Below are 15,638 nucleotides of genomic sequence, written 5' to 3' on the forward strand. Positions count from 1 at the left end.
CCCGATAGAGACCCATTTCGAGGCATCCTTTAAACAAGCATTGGCATAGCCAATAGGTCTCGCCTTTGGGACCTTATAAATGTTTAGCCATGCAACAGTTGCATAACTAAACACTTATAAGGTCCCAAAAGCGAGACCTATTGGCTATGCCAATGCTTGTTTTAACTGCTGCAATCTATTGAAGCCTCACGGAAAACATCAAAGCGGCCGTGCGGCCGCGAAAGTGATCGCGATCAAACATCAAAGTGAAAGTAATTGAGGTCAAGCGCGGCACGCGTGCCCGCGCACATGCTCTGTAGCCCTAGGCTGGCCTGGTAGCACTTTTTGGAACCCTCTCAATAAGTCTCGCCAGACCAGCGCATGCGCTGGATCAGGCGAGACCTAAATACTGCTGGTACTCAGCACCGGTGAGACCCGGCCCACTTAAAGCCCTGACTGTTTCCTTGAATCAATCTGAGGATACAAACTAAAGGCCATATTTATGGTCAAGTCATACAGTGCCGCACAGCAAGTTACATTGCGGTGCTGCACTGTGTGTCAGGGAAAGGGCAGGAATGCGCCGTATTTAAGTCAATATGCCGTGTTCCTGCCTTTTTCTCTGTGCTGGTGTCCTTTTGGCTGCCTAGCGTCAACTCAGGCACCCTTGCACCATGGTGCAAGGGTGCCTGTGTTGTAAGGAGGATTGTTTTGTGCAGGAAGGGACACCTTCCTGCACAAAAACAATCCTGAGACTTTTTCCTCTTTCTGTCTGTGCTGCAGAATGCAGCATGGATAGAAAGAGGAAAAAACAAGGAGAAATGAAGATAGTTCTCCTCATTATGCCTCACCTGGGGAGAAGTAGGCTTGAGGCACATTCCTAGGGGAAAGCACACAGATCTGTCGCCTTTTTGTTAATACAATGCACCCCTGTGCTGTTAAAATGACGCCGCTCGGCTCAGCTCAATGGCTTGCAGTGCCGAGCTGTGTCATTTTGTAGTAAATGAGGCCCTAAGTGCAGTGCCTAATTTGAGAGAGAGCATTTGCGCAATGGTTATGCTTTGACTCATTGAGTGCGCACAGCTTGAATGGGTCAAAACTCAATTGCCTGGCTCTGGCACATGCGAATGGTGCAGGTAGTGGCAATCGATTGTTTGGTGAAGCAACGGTGGCCTTGTAAAGGGTTCCTTGAGTCTTCAAATTTGCCTAGAAGTAAGTGGCACAGATCAGCGGGGACCAGGGTAAACGGTATAGAGCGAGTAAATGTGTTTACCTGCAGTCATATTTGTATGCCAGAAGCAGCTCACATAGGGGGTAAGGGTAGAATGTGCAACTCTAGAGCAGCTGTGAGGTTCAGATGGTTATGGTCAACACAGTCCAACCACTGGGGTCAGGCCGTACTGCAGGGCACACAGCAAATAGGGAGACGACGTGAATGTTGGAAGAGGGAAAGAAGCATTGAGCATTCTGTGTCTTTGTTATGGCTTTCTCCACTCTTCCTGAGTCTGCTCTGGTGGAAAAATTCTTTAAGGAATCCATTGTTTTCCTTAAGGATTCCAATGTTTTCGTGGAATACAGAGGGATGGTGTGTACATTCCTGTACAAGAGATAGACAATCTTGGGCAGAAGCAAGCCTCTAGTCTTGGCACACTTTTTGTGTCAATGGTCCTCCCAGCACTACATACAACTATTGGACCCTAAGCCTTAGTCTTGAAATACGGCAGGTTTCTAAGCATAGTGGGCAGGTTACCGCCTTTTCTTTTTTCAGATTAAAGCGAAAGCAGGTCTATTCCCTGACCCATCAGTACAATTACTAATCCTTCAAGAGAGACAACAAGTTTCCGGCCTCTGGTCCAGTTCTTTCTCTGCGCCAGTGCGTAGAGCCTCTTCAGGCAAAAAGGTGAAGTCTTATCTGGCTCAAGCTTTGGTTTATATTTAGAAACTGTGGCAGTGGGCCCCACCCCAATTTGCCACTGAAATTCAACTATGTCAGCGAGTGTCTGACGGAAACTTTAAAACCTAAAAGTGAATCTTTCCTATAGGAGTTACACAGTTCCCTGGAAACCAGCTAACAAAGGTATACTGTCACACTTGTTTCCTTGGGTTACAACCATCTCATATTATCTACTTTGGTGTAGTTGGGCCTTGTTAGTCTCCAGCCAATCAAGATCTATTGAAAGAATCTTCCTTCTGGGACAACTTCTGGAGACAAGCAGGCAACCTATCTCTTTTGAGAGGTATATTGCAGTGGCCATGCCCTTGGCCCAGTCCTACATGTAATTGCCTTGTCTCCCTTGCCACAGGTTGCCATGCTAGAGCTGCCTTGCTCAGTCATGTGAAGTTCCTAGCTGACATAGCTCCTAGAAAGAATGAAAAGAGAAAAAAGATTCAGGAAGGAATATAGAAGCAAAGCAAAGACTAATAAAGGATAAAGAAGTAAAAAGGGAAGAAAGACTGAATAAACAAGAACAGGAAAGAAGTATAAAAGGCAAGACTGAGAAAAGGCTACAAGGCTGCCAGAAGGACATAAGATGCCAATTCCGGACACGTTTGCTGACACAGGAGCAGACAACAATGTGGAGCCTTCAAGAGTCTTTCAGCTATGAGTGCTGGAGCAGAGAGGATCCAGGATATTCAGGGCCTCATTTATGAAAAGTGATGCATCGCTGCGAGAAAACAGGGATACGTCACTTTTTATTGCACCCTCCTTGCGACACCAATGATGCTTCATATTGACAGTATGACACATCATGTCACAAGGAGTTACAGATCCGTCAGTATTTCTGACATATCTGTAGGCGCAAAAATTATGCACTGCTGGAGTGTGTCACAAAAAGTGATGCAACGCCAGCAATGGGTCATTCAACATGGGCAAGTCCCATGTTAAATGTTCCTGCGTCAGTCTTACACCAGCGTCACTTTTACAAGGCTTACTTGCGTGGGAATACCCCTCCTGCATACATTATACCTAACGCAGGTATAATGTAGCGCAGGGGTTTACAAAGTGACGCATCTGCTTAGATAAGTCACTTTGTAAATAGGGCGCAACAGGGGGAATGTTTTACGCCACCGATGCGTTACAAAAAGTGATGCAACGGAAGCGCAAAACTGTGGCAAGGCCTCATAAATAAGGCCCTCAGAGCGTTTATCTACAAGGAGAACAGCACCACAGGGCCACAGGGGCAGAACTTTACGCTGAGGAAACCGTTACAGAACCCAACACAGGAGGAGACGAAGGCTAGAGGGAGGAGTTTGTAGTCTCCTTACAGTTCTACCAGCGGGATGCCAGTGATCCCTCCTTCACCCCTGGACGAGTCATGGCATTTGCATGTGAATGACAAGATCATGAGCACCTACAGCCGGGAAAGGGGAAACAAAAGGGGGAAACTAGTGACAATAGAGATACAGAGAACAATATCATGTGGTTTATTCTCTCACCCAAAGATTGTGAATTCGGACAAGGAGACATTGAAATTAAAATAGTGTTAAAATGTATTTGTTCTCTTATTAATTGTTATGGTATTGTGGAACTTCGTGTGAGGAAAGTACCTAACAGAGGGGACAACAATGTTTGACGAGGAAAAGTTAAATCTCCGTGGTCTTCTAAAGAAAGACAGTGAATTGAACATATGTCAAGAAATAACTATAGAGGAAAAGAAAGAACGAAGAGAACACCTAGATAGAGAGCAGGAATACAGGAGAAGCTATTAGTAAATCAAAATAACAACGAACCTGAGAAAAAAGAAATGTCTATATTCAGTAAAGATAGGCTGAGAGAAAAAAGAAGAGACAAATAGTAATGCACAGAGAAACACTTATTTTTCGTTTAGTTTATTTCAGTCTAATTTTTACTTTTTTATTCCGCTACTTGCCTTATAATTATCTGTGTTTTCTCGAGGATTTCCCTGGTGGAAATAAGGGAGCCAAATCACCGTCACAGCTTGAAAAAACAGCAACAGAAGACTGGAAGAGACTTTTAAGACTCTTTTCGTGTGACCTGTATCTACATACCGAAAGATAAGAATATAACTCCTAATATTTCACTCAGACATTTTGCTATTTATGTATTGATTAAGACTCCAAACATAACATACACATACCCAGTTTTCAATTCTTCATGTCAAGGGAGGGGTGAAAGGCGAAAGATCAGTGGGGTGCATGCACAGAACGGGGGACACACTTCTGAGTACCACTAAACCAACGAACCATCCTACAATCCTAGGGCTACCTGCACACAGGCAGACTCCTCGCTTGGGTGGCGCACTCCTCGTCCAAGAACTATCGCACACATCTCTTACACTAACTGTGGATTCAGGGAGACTAAATTCATGGAATCTGCGAGAACTAAACAGGCAGAGCAAGAAGGCAATCTTCCCACTTTCAGTCCTGTACTAAGGCATACATCCTATGGTAATACATTGGCTAACTTCATCTGGTAGTCATGTCATGACGTGGTGATGGTGATGGGTGTTGTCCACGGTGAAAGGAGCGCCACTCTATCTGGATCCCTACTTTCCAATTGAATGTGGAACTTAGTGAGGAGCAACAACCAAAAATGTGAAAATCACCTTGGTAGGAGACATGTTGCATTACTAATCTACTGTACAGGTAAACTTACTGGGTCGATCTGCTTAAAGTAACAATGTTCAGGGCCGAGGGTCCCTTACGTGATTGTTATCTGCCTTCCCACTCCATACCACTCCTCACTCAGACAATCAGAACACAAGCTTCTCTATCAAATACTCTGCATTCCAACTGGCTTCTTTTTCTTTGAAAGCTGCTATCCAAAACCCCAAACATATTTTCAGTGTTCTTGTTAAGAATGCAAATAAATAATTTAACATATTTTAGAGGGTTTTTTGCAAACTCTTTTTATTAGTTATTTAGGTTTTTTTGAGCAAGTCCCTAGCCATGGTCACATATAACGACAAATCTCAACTACAAAATTGCAGCACAACCATGCGACTAAAGGGCAACAGCATCCAAATGACCACGTCCCTATCAAAGGGTGGCTTCTTCAAGACTCTGGTCACCACCTCACTTGGCACCCGTGAACCTCGCATAAGCTGAGTCAATTACGAATGTGCGCAGTAGATGCCTCGCCACAATCTTTTCCCTCCCATTGTCCTTCTCTGCGGCCCAATGTGTTGCTTGCTGTAGTTTAGAAGCATAATAATAAAAGTTCCAAATCCGAGAGGCCCATGCTTCCAACCAGAAGGTCCCACTTGAGGTGTGGCAGTGCCACTTGGCTCCTCTACCCAGCCCATATCAGGGAGGTCATGAGTCTGTCAAGAGTCCGAAAAAGGCTGCACAGCAGGGTATACAGTGCATTCTGAACAATATAGAGGCACCTGGGGAGGAACACCATTTTTCCCACCGCAATTCTGCCATTGGCAGATAGTGGCAGTGATTTCCAATTTGAACCGATTTCGTCAGTGCGTTCACCAACGGGTCAATACTGTACTGCTACTGACTGTCCATCGAGTGACCCACCATAACTCCAAGGTATAGAACATCTTAGTGTCCCAACTCAGACCCATCATGACCAAATCCCCTTCCGGAGTCTCACTAAGCCCCCCCAATAGGAAAAGCAGCGATTTATGTATGTTAATCCCAAGTCCTGCAACTGCCCCCAAATCCTCCAACTACACCAGCATCAGCACCGTGTCGGTGGGTCATTGCAAATAAAATAGGACATTGTCTGCAAATAGGGAGATACGGTGGGTGGAGTCCCCCACCCTGATACCGAATCCTCCCATCTCACTACGAAACCACACCACTAGAGGCTCCAGCGTAAGAGCAAAAAGGAGTGGGGTCAGTGGGCAGCCATGACGTGTACCCCGTCTCACCTCCCACTCCCTCGACACCAGTCCAACACTCCGCACCCTGGCTGTAGGAGCTGTGTACAGCAGCCTCACCCAACTGCAGAAATGGGGCCCAAAACCAATCCTCTGGACTACCTGCATCACGCGTATCAAAGGCCTTTGTAATATCCACCAACGCCAATATCAAATCTTCCGTACTCTGCCGCACTGAGTGCATCACATGTGCTAGCCTCCTCAAATTAAGGGCTGTGCTGAGCCCTGGCATAAAGCCACATTGGTCTTTATCTACCAGGGATCCCACCACCCCTCTCCATCTTTAAGCCAATATTTTACATAGCACTTTAGCGTCCACATTAAGCATGGCGAGAGGTCTATAGGATGATGGACTCATTTTATCACCCCTTGCTTTGGAACCATACAGATTACTCCCTCTTTGATGGTCAGCACTCCTCACCCTTCGCCTCCCGAAACACTTCCAAAAGTGGTTCTCCAACTGTGCCACATGCTCCTGTTAAAGGTCCTCCCCTATTCATCTTACCTAGTGCCTCCTTCAGCTCTTCAAGAGTGATGTCAGCCTCCAGGCACTTCCTCATCAAGCAAGGCAAGACTGGCAAGTCTACCTGGTCTAGGTACCTGTCCACTACCATGACAATACTGTTTCATGTGTTGTAAAAAGTAACAAAAAGTCAGAAATCGATAGATCGGCTACCTATCAGAAGCCCAGGGCTGTGCAATTCTTGCACATGCTTTTAAGGTTCGCGTAGCCAGACTATTATTATTTAACTTATCATACACCAAGGGTCTGTTAAGCTATCTGACAGCGTTCCCTTTTTCTTCTCTTGAAGCTGATTCTTTTAATCCATTCGCTTGGAAAGTAGATTCCACGTTGTATGAGAATAGGAATCTCTCTATTAAATCCACCACAAATGATATATGTGTTTTTTTGGTTCTATTCTTGGGTCATCTGTGTGGCCCTCACTTTCTGATCTCTTGAGCACTATTCATTTCTAGAGGTGGGCACTGAGTCAATGTGATGCACCAAGGATGTGCATCATCATTTTTATATTTAATGCAGATCTTGCCATTGTAGAATAACAAATTTATCCAGCAGGCAAATTAATTCCAGATTATATTGTTGTCTATTTTTCATTTAGTAACAAATGTGACGGAGTCCTGACGATGGGCTATGCCGAAACTCGTGTAGTATGTCAAAAAGCCGTCAGATTCCTCATATTATCATAATGATGGATGGTTTATAAAATTGAGTATATGACTAGTTGTTCAACAAACTGCCAATGATTTGATTATTAACTTGATGGACGGTTTCAAAAACATTGTTTATACGATTATAGATACTATGCAAATGTTTTTGTAAGTAAACAAGAAGAAAATACGACAACTGTGAGTTTATGGACATTGCTTTCCAGAGTGTAAAGAAAATGTTTATATTAATTTAAACAAAAAGATAATGACAATGTGTGTGTTGTGCAAAACTACTTGCTAAATATTTAGATATATATTTTTGTAATTTAAAAAAAAAATAGAGTATACATTCTTAATAAAAAAAAAAGTGAAAAAATAAATTAAATATACACCATACTAGTTTGTTGTGGGTTTCAAAACAATGTTATTCTAATGAATGTGCCTGCTTTTTGTCTAAAATCACCATGCGTAGGTGTTTGTTCCCCCTTAGCACTACCATGACATTTACATTCTCACCCTCTGAGTTTGCAGATAGTTTGATTGATTGTTTGTCAAAATATATTACACCTTTATAGCCCTAGAGAAGTGAAAGAGGATTTATATGAATTAAAACATCTTTTGCACCTTTCCGCTAACACAGTTCTGTTTGTGTTTTCAAGTAGACAGAACATTGAATCTAGCCACGCAAAGATATGATCATTTTTACTAAGTGGGCCTTTGACCATGGCGACAGAACGATTAATTAGTTTATCTTTTTTTCTTACAAAAACATTTGCTACCATTTTCTAGTTATATGTGAAAGTTTATTGTGCAGACTTGATACGTTATCAATAATATTAAGAAACAGCAGAAATGTAAAATTGACTCCTAGGAACATGAAGAGGTTTTGTACACAGTTATAATCCATTAAGTGTGTCACCAATATAATCAGAGTAGCGGGAGTACCATTGACGTTCACATCGTCACTTACTTAAGGAGTTATAATATCAATCTGATCAACAGGAAATCAACTACTAAAATAAGATGAAAAGCAACATCAGACAAGCATTGCAACAGTTACCAATCCATTTTCTCCAGTAAGAGCAGGCACTCATTACCATCAGTCTGTCCAGACAGTCCACTGCAATATTGTGATCAACCCGTGCTTTTCGACTTGTCCAGAGATCAGATTCATTGTCCCTTGCATGCAAATACTCGATTCAAAGACTTTATTTGGTATGTAAAAACAACCATAACAGCAAAAAAGCAATCGACAATAGGCATGATAATAATCAGAAATGACCATGCCAAAAGTACATTATTAGAATTTCTTAAAAAGCTACAATCCAGTTTTCATAAAATAAATTATAGCACCAAAAACAATACTTTTACGTATATTGATTGCTTTTATAATAAGAATTGCAACATTAAGGCAAACCGTAGCATCGTTTAACTCAAGAATATATTTCAGGGCAACAATGTGCGATCTTATATTTTGTGCAAGCAAAATAGGTTTTTAATAGTGGCGCCTAATAGCATAAAGTGCATAGTGCTTTGCTTGCTCTGGCCATCACAAGGACAGGGGATCGTCCATCTGAAGGACAAGATTTCATGGAAGGAAAAGCAACTAAATGATGGACAATTCCTAGTCTAAATCTAATTAATACATAACGATGCATTAAATTTGAAACATAGGTTAAATAACTTCGACAGCCCTCCTCCAGCTCGTGAATAATAACATATAACAGTTAGTTTCTCCCCCTCGCGTCTCGCCCGAGCTTCCCTTCTATTGGTCATAAAGTTATCTTTAATGGAATGTTTGGTGTTAAGGGGTTCGGCTGATTTGACATCTTGAACAAATCACCACAGATGTGATTGATGTAACTTAGCCAGGGAATACAGAGGGCTTTATCCATGGACAGGCAATCAAAAATGATTGACTTAGTGAAACTAGTCTCGACTTTTATCCAACTAGAGCGCCAAAGCAGCAAAGGGCAGAGTGTGACTAGATGCGAATACCCATATGTTAGATCCCATCCCCATGCCTCTTGCAAATTTACAAATGTCAGTGAGCCAAGTGTTAGTGAATAAAAGCATGATTAGTGAACGTCTTGTAGCCTTCAAAGTTACAGTAATTTGGGCTCAGATTTACTAACATTTTACATTGTGATTGTACCCACCATGTTCAATTCAAGTCAAGATTTACAAAGCCACACAAGGGCCAATTTACGGCCCCTTGTGTGCACTTGTAAAAAAATAAAGGGAACGCAATGCAACGCATTGTGCTGCATTGTTTTACACTGGGTCAGGTGTTACATGGGTGGGAAATGGGCATTCCCATGCATACAGTGATGTAGTTTGACACAAACCCAGATTTGCTAAATGCAGTAAACCCGGATTTCAACCAAAATTGTGGGCCTATCTAAGAGAGGTGTAACAAGGAGAAATAACTTTTTTCTGCAGCACACATAGAAAGAGGAATAGGCCTGCACAAAACAATTCTGCAATAACACCGGTAACCTTGCACATGGAGCAAGGCTGCCGGCGTTGATACTAGGCTGCCTGAAATGTGTCAGCGCTATGGAGAGCATAAGTGTGCCATATCTTAGTAGATTTCTGTTTGCTGCGTTGCATTGCGTGAAGGGTTAGTAAATCTGCCACTAGGTGTTTAGACCATAATAGGCTAAAGCCCACTCAGACACTTATATACCAACTCCCAGGCCCACTCAGACATTCACGCCTGAACTCACAGACCCAGACACTCACACACCCACTCAGACACTGATGCACCCACTCACAGACCCACTCAGACACTCACATACCCACTCATATACCCACTCACGGATACACTCAGATACTCACACACCTACTTACAGAACCACACAGCCACTCACAGACCCATACAGCTACTGTCATAGACTCATACAACCACTCACAAACCCACTTACTCACCCCACACTGCTACTAACACACCTACTCAGACACTTGCACATCTACTCATAGAGGCACTCTTGAATCAACTCACACACCCACTCAGACACACACCCCCAGACCCACTCAGACACTCACGTGCCCACTAACAGACCCACTCACTCATGCTCCCACTCACACACCCACTCAGACACTTATGCACCCACTCACAGACATACTCAGACACTCATGCACCTACTCACAGACCCACTCAGATGCTCATGCATCAACTCAGACACACTCATTTACCCACTCAAAGATGCAATCAGACACCCACACACCTTTGTACAGTCCAACTCATATACTCACTGACCCATACAGCCACTCACACATGCACTCGCAGACCCATACAGCCACTCACAGACCCACACAGCCACTCACACATCCACTCGCAGACCCATACAGGACCTCACAAACTCACTCACATACCCACACAGCTACTCACACAACCACTCCCAGATGCTCACACACCCACTCACTGGCCTACAAACCTACTTACACACCCACTCACGTACCTCAAAACTATTCACACACCTACTCACACACCCATACAGATATTCACACACTCACTTACCCACTCACACATCCAGTCACTGACCCATACAGCTACTCACACACTCACTTACACACCCAAAAAACCACTCACAGACCCATACAGCTGCTTACAGACTCATACAGTCACTCACACACCCACTCACTCACAGATCCACAAAACCACTTACACACCTACTCACACACCTCAAAACTATTCATACACCCACTCATATACCTATACAGACATTCACCCACCCACTCACCCACCCATACAGTCACTCACACATCTAGTCACTGACCCATACAGCTACTCATACACCCACTCACAGACGCATACAGACACTCAAACACTCACGCACAGCCCATACAGCCACTCACACACACACACTCACAGACCCATACAGCCACTCACACACCCACTCACAAGCCCATAAAGCCACTCACACACCCACTCATTGACCTATACAGCCACTGACACACCCACTTTCAATGGTAACAGTTAGGAAATACAATTTAAAAAATATAGGAATTCACACACTAAAAACAAAGGTTACAGGGACATTATAGTGAGAAAATAATATTTATAAACCTTAGAAATTCACTGGAAAAAACGTTACAGGGAAGGTATAGTTAGGAAATAGAATTAAAGTAACCTTAGGAAGTCACTAAAAAAACAATGGTTACAGGGACGTTATAGTTAGGCTCAGATTGTACAGGCACATTACCATATAAATTCAGCAGTTATAGTTACCTGAGCTAACTGTAACATACATCCCTGCAATGCACTGCTTAAGACCTCATATATTACATCACTCATGACATGGCCAGTGACATCACTGATGACATCTCAAATGACATCACTGATGACATTATCCATAGAACCACTCACACATCCACACAATCACCCATGCACCCACTCACACACCCATACAACAACTCACACACATACAAACCCATCCATAGAGTCACTCACACAGCCACTCACTCACTCATACTGCCACTCACACAGCCACTCAGTTACCCATGTACCTATTCACACACCCACTCACTCACCCATACAGCCTCTCAACAGAACCACTAACTCATTCATACCACCACTCAGTCCCCCACACAGCCACTTACATGACCATTCACACATCCATACACTCACACGTCCACTCACTCACCTATACAGCCAACCACAGACACTCAGGGGCAGATTTACAAGCTGCTGAGTGATATTTACAAGCACACGTAAAGCCGCCCTGTGTGACTTTACCTGTGCTTGTAAATATCACCCCTTTTCATGCAACACTTTGCATGTTAGGGGCGAGACACAGGGGTTGCTGTGGTACAACACCCATGTCCACTGATGCATTTCCAGATTTGCAAGGAAACGTAAACCTTGAAACCTTGAAATGCGTCAGAATGCTACGCCATACTATGGGTGGTGTAGCGAGGTAAGACCAGGAGAAATGTTTTCATTTCTCCTCATTTATTTCCTCTTTCAATGCGTGCTGCAATCTACAGCACACATTGGAAGAGGAAATCACCTCACATGATTGTTTTTGGGGCACCTTCCTGCACACAAATAATCTACCCATGATGCAGGTATACTTGCATCCGGGTGCATGAGTGCCAGCGCTGGCGCATGGCAGCAGTTTGTGCGCCAGTGCAGGGGGAAGCAAAGAGATGCAACATATTGTTGTAAATATGTCACATCCCTGTGCTTCTAAACTAACGCAGCGCAGCAAAATGACTTGAGGCACCACGCTGCATTAGTTTCTTGTAAATCTGCCCCTCACTCTCCAACACAGCCACTCAAATACTCACTGAGTTAACCAAACACCCACTCAAACCGCCACTCACATACCCATACAGCCACTCACCAATCACTCACACACCCATACCGCCACTCACATGGATACACACAGTCACACAGCCACTTACATAATGTATATTAGAAATTGCATCACACATTAGTAGTACACAAAATATACTAATTTAACTTTAGTGGTATCTTAGTATATATGTTTAACACTCATAAACTTTTGGAAAACACTTAGGGGCAGATTTACCTCTTTTTCACGCAGCGCAGTGTAGCAGCTACAAATGCTGTACTGTGTGAAAAGGAGTAACCCTGGGCATAGTACTAAGCTACGCTCATGGAGCGTGCATAGTTTGCGCTACTACGCACTACACGAATTGCACGTAGCACAGTGCAAAAACGTGTAGCGAGCGGGCATTTTTTGCTTGCTCACGGTCCTCAATGTCAAGTTGGCAACCGCGAGCGAGCAAAATCAACATCCCGGCAAGACTTTTTCCTCATTCGCGATCAGCAACATCAAGTTGCCGATCGTGAGCATGGCAAATAAACCTCCCAGTGAGATTCTCAACGCAGGGAGGTCAGGTTTCTCATTGCGAGTGGTCGCATATGCTCGCATCCGCTCGCAATGAGAAGCTACCAGTCCACATTGAGAAAGCTGCCGCTCGAGTACAAATCTACTCAAACGGCAGAAAACGACTGCTTGCACTGTGCAAGATGCCGTTTGCAATGAATGGACAGTGCGGACAAGCATCTGGCACTGTGCAATCAGTGCGAACAGCATTTCCCTACGCAGTTCGTGTAGCTACGCTTAGCGTGCGTAGTGAGAAGTGCACTTCGCGTAGCTACACGTAGCGCTACTAAACAAACTATGCCCAGGGTTAAAAAGGAGTGAGGAGGAAAGCTCCAAATTTACTGAAATATGGCGTTCTCCTGCTTGTTCCCTAGCACCGGCACTGTAACCAGCTGCTGTGTGCCACAGAGACATCTTTGCGCCATGGGGCAAGGGTGTCTCTGTGAGTCTAGCATAGGTTTTTATTATGCATAGATTGACTTAAATCATTTCCCTTTTGTATGTGTGCTGCACAGTGCAGCACATGTACAGTCGGAAAAGGAAGGAGAAATGAAATCATTTCTCCTTCCTTGCGCCTACTTCAAGAAGGCGCAGTTTGCTGATGCTAAACCCCATTTTATTTGGTAAATTGGGTTTAGCATCAGAAACCTTGGATGGTTGCATGGGAATGCCCATGCTCCACCCATGGGGTGCCCCCTTGGAGCTAAATATTGTAAAGCAGCGCTGTGCGCTGGTCTGCATTACTTTCACAGTATTTCCAGTGCTAAACAAGTTTAGCGCTCTAAAGTAATTCGGAAAAAAAAGATTTTACACCGATCTGCCTCACTTTTGTGACACAAACACGGGGCAAGTCTCCCCCTCAGAATCACTGGATGATGTCATCTGTGATGTCATCAGTTATGCTATTTGAAATGTCATTAGTGATGTCACTGACCATGTCATGAGTGATGTAATATGTGAGTTCATAAGCAGTGGATTGCGTGGGAGTAAGTTATAGTTAGCTCAGTTAACTATAACTGCTGAATTTCTATGGTTTTGTGCATGTGCAATCTGAGCCTATCTATAACCTCCTCATAACCTTTTCAAGTGAATTTCTATGCTTTTTAAAAAAATTCTTAGTTTTTAAAATTCTATTTCTTCACTATAATGTCAGGGTAAACTTTGGAATATATATACGTCCCTATTTCTTGGGCCCCACAGCACGGATCACCCACAAACTTTCCATGACACACAGAACCTACTTTGATACTTTTTGGGGAAACTTTCATGCAGATTGGTCAAATGACGCCAAAGTTATAGACTAGTCAAAAAATGCTTTTCCTATGGAAACTAGGTCCTAACTATAACTACCTAATACGACCGCCAGTAGCTAATAGGAAAAGGAAAAGCATTTTTTGACTTTATCGATCAGGAATGGCAGAAAGTTTCTGTGAAAGCTAAGATACGGGGTCATGTGTGAGAAATGGAGGTATTAGTGACACAAGTTATGTGTCCAAAATTGATTTTCTTGATCGCACATGATATTTGCGACAACGCTGCGACCACTAGCGTGACCCCCAGAGTACCATTGCGGGGCCAACATGAATATTGCGGTGACATTGTGAATATTGATGAAAATATAAAAAATATGAAAATATTTGTACACACTCGCCCATCACTGTCACAGACTCCTGTACGCACTCACAAACTCGCTCAGACACTTATACACCCATTCACATACCTACTCACACACATATATCCAGTCATATATGCACTCAGATACTCATGCACCCACTCACATACCCATTCACGTACACATACATCCACTTACAGACTCACTCAGAGAGTGACGCACCCATGTACAGGCTGGCTCAGAGATTCATGCATCTCCTTAGAGACCCACTCATAGACTCATGCGCATAGTCTCATACCCACTTAGAGACTCTTACACCCACTCACAGACCCTCCTGGGCAGTCATGTACCCATTCACAGGCCCACTCAGATACTCATGTACCCACTTACAGTCTCATTTGGAGAGTCACGCACCCATGTACAGACCCACTCACACATGCATGTATGTACTCACAGACCCACTGAGACACTCACACACCAACTGACAGACCCACTGAGACACTCATATACCCACTTATAGATCCACTCAGACACTCATAAACCCACTCACACACCCATACAGTCACTCAGACATTCTGTCAAAGATCCTGTCATAGAGTCACTCACTCAAACATTCAGAGGCTCACACACCCACTCATAGACTCCCTCAGATGTACACACACCCACACACTCACCCACTCAAAGACTTACGCATCTACTCACAGACCCGCCCAGACACTTGCCTCCCAGTCCCAGACCCTCTTAGACACTCATGCATGTACACGTTCACTCACCCACTCAGAGACCTCTGCTCCCACTCACAGACCCATTGAGACACTCATACACCCACTCACAGATTCACTCAGATACTTACTCACAGACCCACTCAGACATTCACATACCCATATAGTCACTCACAGACCCACTCACAGACTAATGCACCCCAGTCACCCATACACTCAGACTCACACACCTAGTACAGTTGCACTCATAGACCCATGCACCCATTTACAGAACCACTCAGACACCTACACTCCCAGTCATAGACCCACTGAGAGACTTATGAACTCAGTCACAGACCCACTCAGACACCCATGCACCCACTTACTCACCCACTGAGAAATGCACTTAGTCACTTATGTTTCCACTCACAGATCCAGTCAGACAGTCATATACTTACAT

The sequence above is a fragment of the Triturus cristatus genome, chromosome 6 (genome assembly GCF_964204655.1).
Source record: "Triturus cristatus chromosome 6, aTriCri1.1, whole genome shotgun sequence".
Classification (NCBI taxonomy): Eukaryota; Metazoa; Chordata; class Amphibia; order Caudata; family Salamandridae; genus Triturus; species Triturus cristatus.